The sequence below is a fragment of the Anomalospiza imberbis genome, chromosome Z (assembly GCF_031753505.1).
Source record: "Anomalospiza imberbis isolate Cuckoo-Finch-1a 21T00152 chromosome Z, ASM3175350v1, whole genome shotgun sequence".
In the NCBI taxonomy this organism is placed as follows: Eukaryota; Metazoa; Chordata; class Aves; order Passeriformes; family Viduidae; genus Anomalospiza; species Anomalospiza imberbis.
The window spans coordinates 51915982-51926258 of record NC_089721.1 but is presented as its reverse complement, the minus strand read 5'-3'; the positions used below and the strand labels follow the sequence as shown (position 1 = coordinate 51926258).

The 10277-nt window shown below is 37.1% G+C and overlaps 1 long non-coding RNA gene across 1 annotated transcript; it reads left to right on the top strand.

Annotated features, from left to right (window-relative positions):
- The first annotated feature begins 3165 nt into the window (after positions 1–3165).
- LOC137464933 (uncharacterized) lies at positions 3166–8009 on the top strand. The gene is made up of 3 exons (XR_010994492.1): positions 3166–4769; positions 5944–6054; positions 7679–8009. It is a non-coding gene; the product is annotated as an uncharacterized lncRNA (long non-coding RNA).
- Positions 8010–10277: the final 2268 nt, after the last annotated feature.

Here is a 10277-nt window from a genome sequence, read left to right as displayed (position 1 = left end):
GTAAACTGTGTTAAGGCACCGGTAGACATTGAATTACATATCCATCAACCTGTATTGCTCAACTATTTTTTCCAACAAGCTTGGAAAGTCTGCATTCCATTATTGCATAAAGAACCCGAAAGAGGATAGACTGAAGGAATCCTGTTTGAAATTAATAAAATTGAAAGTTTTTTTTTAATAAAAGTTCCTTAAACCTCTGCCTGCAGGAATAAAAAGAAGCATTCTGGTTTTTTATACATGGTGTTTTATTGAAATTATAACCTACCATCCTAAAGTGTGCCTTTTTCTGCCATCCTTAGCATTGGACTGAGAATTCTTCTTTTTTAGAAAGTTATTCTTTATTGTAGCCTCTTTATACTCAGGTTTTACTTATTTTTCTTAGTTCTGAATTCACTGTTTGTGAAACTACGCTCTTCCCATCTCCATGTAAATGGCTTCAAAAATGATGGTTGAATCACAAAAGAAAAGTCTTCCTAGGGCCAGTAAAATACTGGCTGCACAAACTAGCTCCAAATACAGTAAAATAGGCTGCACAAACTAGCTCCAAAGTCCATGAGCCCTCAGTGGCTAGTAATGGGTGAAAAATGCCACAGGAAGAATGTCTGCCTAGTTTTTCCAGTCTCGCCATTGTTAAGAGTCTGTCACATAGACAGAGAGTAGTGGGCTGAACCCAGACTTAGAACATCACATCTGGTTTTATGCTGTTAAACATTTATTTACCTGTTTTCTTAATTAAATGCTCATTCTTTCAGTTTCAGAGCTCCTTTACTCAGTACAGCACCTCTTCACCTCCCAGAGAGGGCCAACCTAGCACTTGATAGCTTGGGTATAAATATCCCTTCAGTATAGATGTTCTCCTTAGGAGGCCTTGTAGAGATGCAGTAAGCTGAAATCTTTCCTGTGCACATGAGAGGAGTCTGTGGCACTTGTGTTTCAGTAGGATGGGCAAAAAATTTGAAGTCAAGTGGCCACCTGTAATTTGATTAGAAACCAAAGTGGGCATCAGCACTGTCTCATTCAGCACAGAACAAGGCCAGCATGAATAGCATATACTTCCAATACTCATGGTGACTAATTAGCCATTAGCCCTGCATATCTATAGCCCTGAGAACTTTCTTGAGCGGTGGAGAATAGGTGTGCTTCAAATTCAGGTGTATGGTTTTGCGCTTCTTTATGTTTCTTCTTCCTCCTTCTGCTCTTTCTCTGTAGAAGAAAAGAAAAAACTAAACTGGACAAAGATTTGAAGATCTTTTGCTGCTACCTAGAAGTTTAGAGGAAAGAATGAAAAATACATGTTTAAACTTCTCCATTTCTTGTGAAAGTAATAAAAAAGTAAAATTATATGTCTTTTCAGACATGTTTGGTTCAGTCTTGTGAATTTTGAACATAGCTATGATGATCTTGATATAAGTCACTTTAAGTGAGAGGGCTTTTGCATTTTATTTTATATGCTTAGACAAAAGGCACACTTCCCATGATTAAACAAAATATCATTATACTTCCAACCCAAGCCATTCTATGATTCAATATATTTTTCTTAGGGCAACACTATGGCACCAGTACATGTAGGAATTTAATGAAACTCTTCCTCATGTAAAAAGGCTTGGTGTTTAGGGTATGAAATGTAATTTACCTTTAGCGAAAGGAGAGGATAAAGACAATTAGACCTCTTTTCTCATTGTTCATATTGCCTCAACCGAGAGTATTTAAGGAACCATCAGCTCTTGGTGAAGTGTGGCTTCTACACTTAGCTAGCATCCTATAAATGCCAGAAGATGGAGGTTCAAGAATGAGACTATAGTACATAAGAAAAGCAAAAGTCATGAAAGAAACCAAGGCCTAAAAGTTAAGCAGTTTGCAAATTAGGTATCCTCATCTATTGAATGCTTTCTTTGAGGGGAGAAAAAAATCTAAAATAACATTTTTAAACAAGGACAGCAGAAATGTAGAGACAAAGAATAAAGTATTTTCTTCTTAGTGTTTCACATCACTATCTCCACACTAATGTAATTTTAGCACCTGACTGAGCTGTGGGTTTCTCCAAAGCCAGTGATGTGGCATCTTGACAGCCCTTGGCTCTGTCTAAAATTCTTCAGTGACCCAGCTAAGCCTGGCAAACAGCATTGAGTTTAATTTCACATGCCACGAAGAGTGGAGGCTCTGTGAGTATTCTCTTTTCTAAGAAAATGATTTTATGATTTGACATCCTTTAGTATGTATGATGAGCAACAGGAACACTGCATTAATAAGTAGGCGTCTATCATTATCTAAAAATTGTTACTGCATCTTCTGCAGTGCCCTTTTTTTTTCTTCAAGACAATATTTAAATCTAATAGTAGCAACTAATGGTTGTAAAAAGATGAATGTAAGGATTTTTGCTAGGACTGTGGAGAAGCAAAAGGAATGAAAGAAAGACAGACCATATGTGTAGTATATTTGTTGTTACAGCTTGTACTCATTAAAACCATGTTTGTCGTATTATACATCATTGTACTTCAGTTGTAGTAAATGTTCCTTGTAATGCACTTTCAAGTACAAAAATTGCCTCAGAAAAGAGCCTTTAGGAAACTAATTCTATTGAAACCAATGAAGTGTTGACACATTGCCTGATGTGGATTTGTTTAAGGAGGCATATTTTGGGTTATAAAAGTACACTCCTTAAGGCAAAAATCAGTGACTGCTTGGTATAGTGACTGAGAGAACACTGCAACAGTATGTTCAGCAAGAAACCCCTTATTAATCCTTTCCTGTAATTCTATCCTATTCACCTTCCTCCTTGCCTGACTCAATAGAATTTAAAACCTGCTGTCAGCACAGTAACTAACCCAGAAACCATTCATTACTCAGTTAAGGCATTTGAAATGTTTGCTGATTTGTCCATGAATGGGAACACAGTGTAAATATGGACTGAGGAGAGTTTTTTATCCCTTGTCAGTTTAATTGCTCCTGTGTGATGTGTTCAAGTGTTAGGAATCATCAGGGGCTTTGACACCCTTGTCTGTTTGAACAGCCGTAGCATTTCACTGCATCCAGCCCCCGAGAAAATCCCAATTGCAGCTGAAAGGAAATATGCATTGTTTACTAAAATCTGTTTATTTGCCTCAAACCAGACAACTATCACTCCCAGCAAACTTCTTCTGCCAAAAGCTTCTTTCAGAATTACACATAAAAAGTAGTCACCCTCCTGCCTTCTAAGAAGGGCTCCAATGTGACAGAATTAAGCACTGTAATGATTAGAGGAGTAGACAATTAATTTAGTGTCTCAACTGCCATTATGGGACTTGTTTTGAATGGACAAAAAAAGCAAACAGCAATTTTTGGAGTATTTACCTGGTCCCTAGTAATTCCAGTCTTAGTGAATGACTTCTCTAGACTCAACAACCAGAAATCCAGTTGCAAGAAAGATGCTCAACTGGACTGCTAGAAAATGTATACATGTCAGTCATTTGCTTGATGTATTAGCACCATTTGGCAATGACATATCAGAAAGGCTGCAGGGGACACTTGGACATCTGTGATGAAGCTTGGAGGGCTGCTCCTTTTGGCAACACTGTGACAGCTTTTTGTACGCATCCTGGCTCACAAGTAGCAATATTTTTCATCTGGTGGAGTCTCTTGCTGTTTGTTACTTTGCCATCAGCAATACAGAGTGGAGAGGGCAGGTAAGTTACCATTTCTATTTTCAGTTAAATAATTAGCTCATTCAAGGGAACATTCCCCTCTTTGACCCCACCATTTCTTTATTTTCCTTCATAAACATTTCTAATTTTTTTTAAATACAACTCTCACTCTGAAAGCCTGTCTTTACACTCTGTATAACATTACCAGTGTTGCTCCTCGTGTTACAATGATGTTCACACACACATACCCACACAGCCCCAGCCTGCATTGTCCAGCATCAATTGCTCATACAAACCATGCAGCACCAATGGATCACCGAGACAAGCCAACAAATGCCATGCTGCCAATAGACCAAATAAATCATGGGGGTAATTTCTCGCATCTCAGGGTAACTTCTCCCAGGCTGAACGTGACTCAAAACCTTAAAGTCCTCTCTATATCAGGCTTCAAGATTGGTAGTGCTGAATTACTTTTCACCTCACCTACCCTGAAGTGGGTGTTTTGGACTGCAGAGGCACTTGTCCCTATTGAGCCTGGGCTTCTGATGCTGCTTTTATAATCCCACCCTCTGAGGCAACTGCAAAAGAAATTTCTGATGAGTCTGTTCAGCTAATGCCTTTCTAACTTCCAGTATAAAAGAGGCAGTACCTGCATTAATTATTGTCTAGGGCCATGCTAAGGAGTTTTTGCACTGCAATTTGGGGTTTCATGCTGATCCAGTTGACATAGCTTGGATCAATTTGACCCACTCCTGCAGTTGCTCTCCTTTGATCCAGAGCAGTTTGTAATTTGACCCATTCAGATGACTTTCTTATAATAGCCCTAGCAAGACAAAACCAAATCAACTCCATTTATCTTAATGGGCTTTTTTTCAGACATGAAGCCTTGCCGATGTTTTGTACAGAAGAAAAAGGAATCTGTGTATCTGATGGGCTTTGAAATGCCATCTGGTGTTTAATGTTATTGTGCTCTGTTCTCATAGTGCCTGTGCTGAATCATATCTTAAAAGTTCAACAAGCATTCACTCACAGTCACCATTCAATACGATTGTGTCATTATCAAAGATTTGGATTTATCGAACACAGCCTGCAAACAAAGTAGATTTTACAGACCCTTCTACCTGAGGCTCTGCTGACAGAAGTCTTCAGGTATGAAACCTATGTGCCTTACATCTTTAGCTGCCATTCAGACATACAACAATCCTCTTTAACCTCCAAAATTATTTTTTGAGACATAATTGTAGATGTTAGAAGAACAGGAAAGGCTTTTATTAGGGTTGTGTTAATCTCCTAGAGACTGAGTTTTTCAGATCCTACCTATTAAGATATAACTAAACTAGATTTCCAACACTCTGCACCTCTCCTTTTGAAATGATGCTTCAGATGTTTTCAATGCTTCTCCATTCATTGTTTCAATGACATTAAAAAAATACAAGCATATTTCCTTTTCTTACTGAAAAAGCTTGTATTACACATAGAAAGCAGAAAAACAGCTCTTCCCCTCCCAAACAAGATTGTCCACTAACAGACAACCTACATATGATAGACAGCTTACTAGCATAAGTGTTTTTAAATACTGTCCTCTGCTCCTTCCTGCCTTTTTATATATTACTACTATTATTATTCTCTGGACAGAATCTTAACATCCTTGAAGCCAGCAGCACAATTCCCAGTGACTTCAATAGGGTCAGGATTTCACATTCCATGTATTTAGTTTTTCACCCTATTTACTCTGAACTCCATTTTGCATTGCTTTTATTTTTGGGGGGTGGGGTTGTATCTGTGGCTTGTGTCTGCTTCTTTCATTTTTTCTTCCACTTCACCCATTTTTACTGAAGCACAATGTGAACCAAAGGACTTCTTGGATAAACTTTCAACACACCATTTCAAAGTTGTTTCATGTGATAGAAACCCAAACTTCTAATCCCTATTTTTAACAAAAATATGTACTTATCTTGTTCTGTCTTTGTACACATGGTCTCCCTACACTTATATTTTTTCCATGTAAATAGACATAGATGCATATTACTAATTTTTTCTTTAAATTAGAATATAAATTAATCAAGTAAATAATTTTTTTCACATTTAGTTAACTTAATAAACTTACAAATGTTAAAGCTCCTTTATATTCATTGTCAATTTTTCCTTTAAAAACACTTTAATTCCTGATCTTAGAGCTTTTAGAAAAACAATGTAGTATTCTGTTTGTATTTAATAATACAAATAGAATAATGTTAATAATGTTTGGGATGCTTTTGTATGGAACACAACTAATATTCATGAACTATTTCCCCTGAAATGCACTTTTGTTTTTATACCTCAGCGAACAGCTCTGTTTGAGTAAATGATCCATCCTTGACTCATTGTGTATACAGAGAGAAGATCTGCCTTTGATTGTTGTTTTAATAAACTGGAAGTCTGCCAGTGTTCTCTGGTAAGAGGAAGAGAGCATTAATGATACCACTGTGAAGCTTGTCCTTGTTTGGTCTTATACTAAATTTAACCCCCACTGATCCTTTTTTCATACTGAAATGGCTGTTCAGGCTAGTCAAAAAGCACAGAGTAGTAATTGCTGTGATATGAAAGCAAGAAAATTTTACAAGTGCCAAATGTAGCACATTTTTAATTCTTCTTATAGCACTTAGATGACAGTGATTAATGAGTTTGTTATCAATCAAAAACCTTCAGTTTGTGTTATCTATCAAAATGCTTCTCTCTTGCTGCCTGGTGCAGAACAGGATTTATGGTAAAGAAAAACCTGCCATCCATCCACAGTATCTAAATTTATCAACTCCACACATTCATGCAAATAGTGCTAAACAATAGATCTGTAGCTATCTGGAGATTTAAAACAACAACAACAACAACAACAACAACAACAACAACAACAACAACCTAACCCAAACAGAAAATAAGATAAAAGAGAGAAATTTTGAACTGCCAAAACAGTGATCTTAAAAAATAGATGAAGTTATTTCCTTCCAGCAGCCTGAGCAATAGAGTGTTCCCTTCATGCAACCAATTTCCTATTAAAACTAAAATATTAAATTGCCAGTGATCAAGAGACTTTGTTAGCAGTGCTCAGTAATATTTCTGATTGTTTTATTTTATTTTGTAGTTCTCTAGAAGTCATCTGCAACATATCTGATAAGGGCTATAGATTTTTATACAGAGAATTCATAATTGCTTTGCTTTGTTCTCTAGCTCTTAAGCTTTCACAGTGAAAACTGCCTGCACCTTGCATAAAGTACACTTCTCTCCATCTGTCAGGCAGGGAATTCTCTGTATGAGAACAGCAAATGCAGAAAGAGGAGAGGAACATATGGCCTGTCTTAGTCCTCCCACCCCTCCCCTGTTACCTTGTGATTGCTCTCTCTCATGCATTTACATTTTTAAATCAATTCATATAATGGTTTACCAACCACAGAACACTAGCCAGGCATTGCAGACATGCCAGTTTCTGCCATGTAGTGTATATTACTTCATGGTGTTTGCCCAAAAGGATGTGAATCACTTTATGTCTCCTAACCTGGTAGGGAAACCATCCGGCTTATTTCTTTTGTTTCACAGTTAATTCAAACTTTGTGCCTTTGACGTTTTTCAGAGCATGAAACAGGTGCAACAAGAGATTTTTGAGCCCCCTATTTTACATATTGTGGCCATGAGGCTTCTGAGGTAAGAACACGTGTTTTTCACAAAAATGCTTTTGTCACTTGCTATTATATCTGGTCAGTTTCCCACTCATGCAAAAATCTGGCCAGCATATCATGCTGTAAAATCAGGTTTACCAATGATCAGCAGCAGTGACTCGGTAAATTTGTCCTGTCTTTTTGCCATGCTGTACTCACATCATAGCCAAGTTATCATCAAGTTATCAACCAACACCCACAAAAATTTTGATATTGAATAAACAACTTGGGGTGGTTTTTTTGGGGTTCTTTTTGTTTCTTTTTTTTTGTCGTTGTTGTTTTTTTTTTTGTGGTTTTATTTTGCTACACTAAGCACAAACATAAGCAACAGCTGTCTTCAGAAGACAAAAATGTGTTTCTGTTTTCCAGGATTATTGGATGTAATCAAATTCATTGAAATTATGTCCTCTGGCATAATTCCAAGCACACATTGGTACAGATGCTTCAGCCATTTTTAAGGCCAGTGTGAGTTCAATATTTGAGGTTCTACACAATTAAGGCTCAGAGTGACCACCAGAAATTTCATGTCTTTTCTTTTAAGCTATTCACTATTTTTGTTAGTGGAATTAAGCAATTATGCTAGTAAAATCCGCTCTCTTTCATGCAGTCCAGAAAGCTTGCAGAAGGTAGTGGAAAAAACTTTCTGACTCAAATCCTAGGTGTGCTACCCAAGGGCAGTGCACTCCTGAATGTGCTGCTCACTGACAGGAAGGAACTGCTTTGTGCCTTTTTCTTAAGGACTTTTGGGAGGTAAGGTGATTATTTATTAGTTTTAAAAAATTACATATTTAAAATAACTTAGCATATTTCCTTGTGGAAACATTAAATTGCTTAGCTATGGCAACAAAGTCATCAAATGTAAGCAATTAATCAAGCATGAAAAGAAAGGGGGAATGGCAATATTAATTCGTGTACCTTTCAATCCGACCATTCCATGATCTTGAAAAAATCTAAAAAAAAAAAAAGCTGAAGCATAGTAACAAGAGATTTTTGTTAAACCCACCTGTAAATTAGTTAGTGAAAACTGACATACAAAGTGCCCTAATGGGTGTAATTAAGTCTAACTAGTCTTGGCTATTTTCTCAAAAGTGCAACATGTACAGTTACATAACATCCCTAGACGTACTTATTTTGTAAGGTGAAAGCTAAAAATGTTCAGAGAGATGATTTCTACTATGATAGCAATATTTTTGATGCAGTAGATTTATGTACTGTTGCTATTCTCTCCCATGCCCTGGTGACAGAAGTCACATTCCCTTCTAGCATTCCTCCTCCTCCACTTTTCATACTCTGTCATTATCAAATGCCTCCATCTTATTTAAATAACTTGTTTCTTAACCCTTGTTTACTGTTGGGAATGTAAGGTGGTTGAAATTACAACTAGAAGGATACGAGAGTGTATATGGATATGTATTCAAAACCATTAACTTTAGAGCTATTCACCCAATTAACTCAGTTGGAAGTTATTAAAAATATCGAACTTTTGCTCAAAAACTTTGCCTAAATTAACAATAGTCGACCTAATATATTAGAAATTATGCATATAATGCTACTAAATTTTCTTTTATTAGGGTTACACAATATCTAAAATATGGGATCTTTCCTGGTTAGGTGTGTGTCTAGATCTTATAGATTAATTTTAAATTAGTTATTTAATTGTCTGCCTAATGAGTAGGTAAAAAGCAGGAAAATAAGAATAAGTATGGATATGTTTGACTGAATACCATGGGGTGTTCAGCAACTAATTTGGAATATGGCTCCTTGGCTTCTATGGTCCCTCGCAGGCAAATATTCAGTTGTCTTGTGAGAAAGAAATGAGATTTTCTGCTAAACAAAACTGTTATTCCAGGACTGTGAGGATGTGGAGCATCAGGAATTGCTCTGAAATTGTTAAGGCAGGGGGGTGAATTTTCCTTCCAAGTACTTTTTCTGTCATATCTCCCTTGTGTTCAAAAGAGCAACCTTTTGAGCCTGTTGCAGAAGTGACATGATGTCACAAGAAGCTTCAGTTTAGACCCTGAACATTTTAAAGGGCAGGATGGAAATTCAAAAATCCAATATTATGGTCAGGAGAGTCAAAGGAAAAAAAACTTCCTCCCTAAGATGGAATCAATAAAACATCTGAACTACACAACAGAGATGAAAGTTGCTTTTCACCATATATTAGCTAAAATGGGTTCTGCTCTATGTGAAGTTTCATACTTGTGACTTCCATTTTTATCCAGCATACATTTTTAATTAAACATGAAAAAGCAATGAAAAATAGAGTACAATTTGTTTTGAAAAGCAGATTCTGTGAACTTTTTTTTTGCAACTAAAAATAAAGCTCAGTTTGCAAACTGCTTTTTTAAAACCTGTAAGGCCACAATTTAAACACACACCAAAATATTTCACACCGTAAGCAATAAAGAGGTTCTGGAGGTTCCATCAAAAACAAGTGATCCAAATGATACAGCAACAAGAAAAGATGGGTGCTGTGCTGAACCTCATACACACCAACAGGAAGGGAGTCCTTGGGGCTGTGAAGGTCAAAGGCCATAAGGTGACCATAAGATTGTCTGGGCTCACTCCCTGATTGGGGTGACCCGGAAAGGTGGAAAAGTCTCTCTTCCAACCCGTGCCTCCAAAGAAAGACTCAGTAGTCTTCAGTTGTCTGGTCTCAAGGTAGTTTATTGTATGTTATCTAAAAGATTTTCTCCCTGAACTGCTGAGGTCCATTCAGCAGTCAGGCAAAGGCACACTCCGACGCCCAGGGGGCTGGTGCCTTCTTTTATATCATACATTACATGTTAAATGTTTATGTTTTTTCCCCAGTGCCCATCACCTATATTGAACAGTGACTTTCTACTCTAAACCAATCTGTGAGTGCCAACATCACCAAGAACATGGAGGTTAGGAAGAAGAAGGAAAGAGGACAGGGCACACCCAAATCCCTCCATCTTAGAACTTCTGACCCCCATGTACAAAG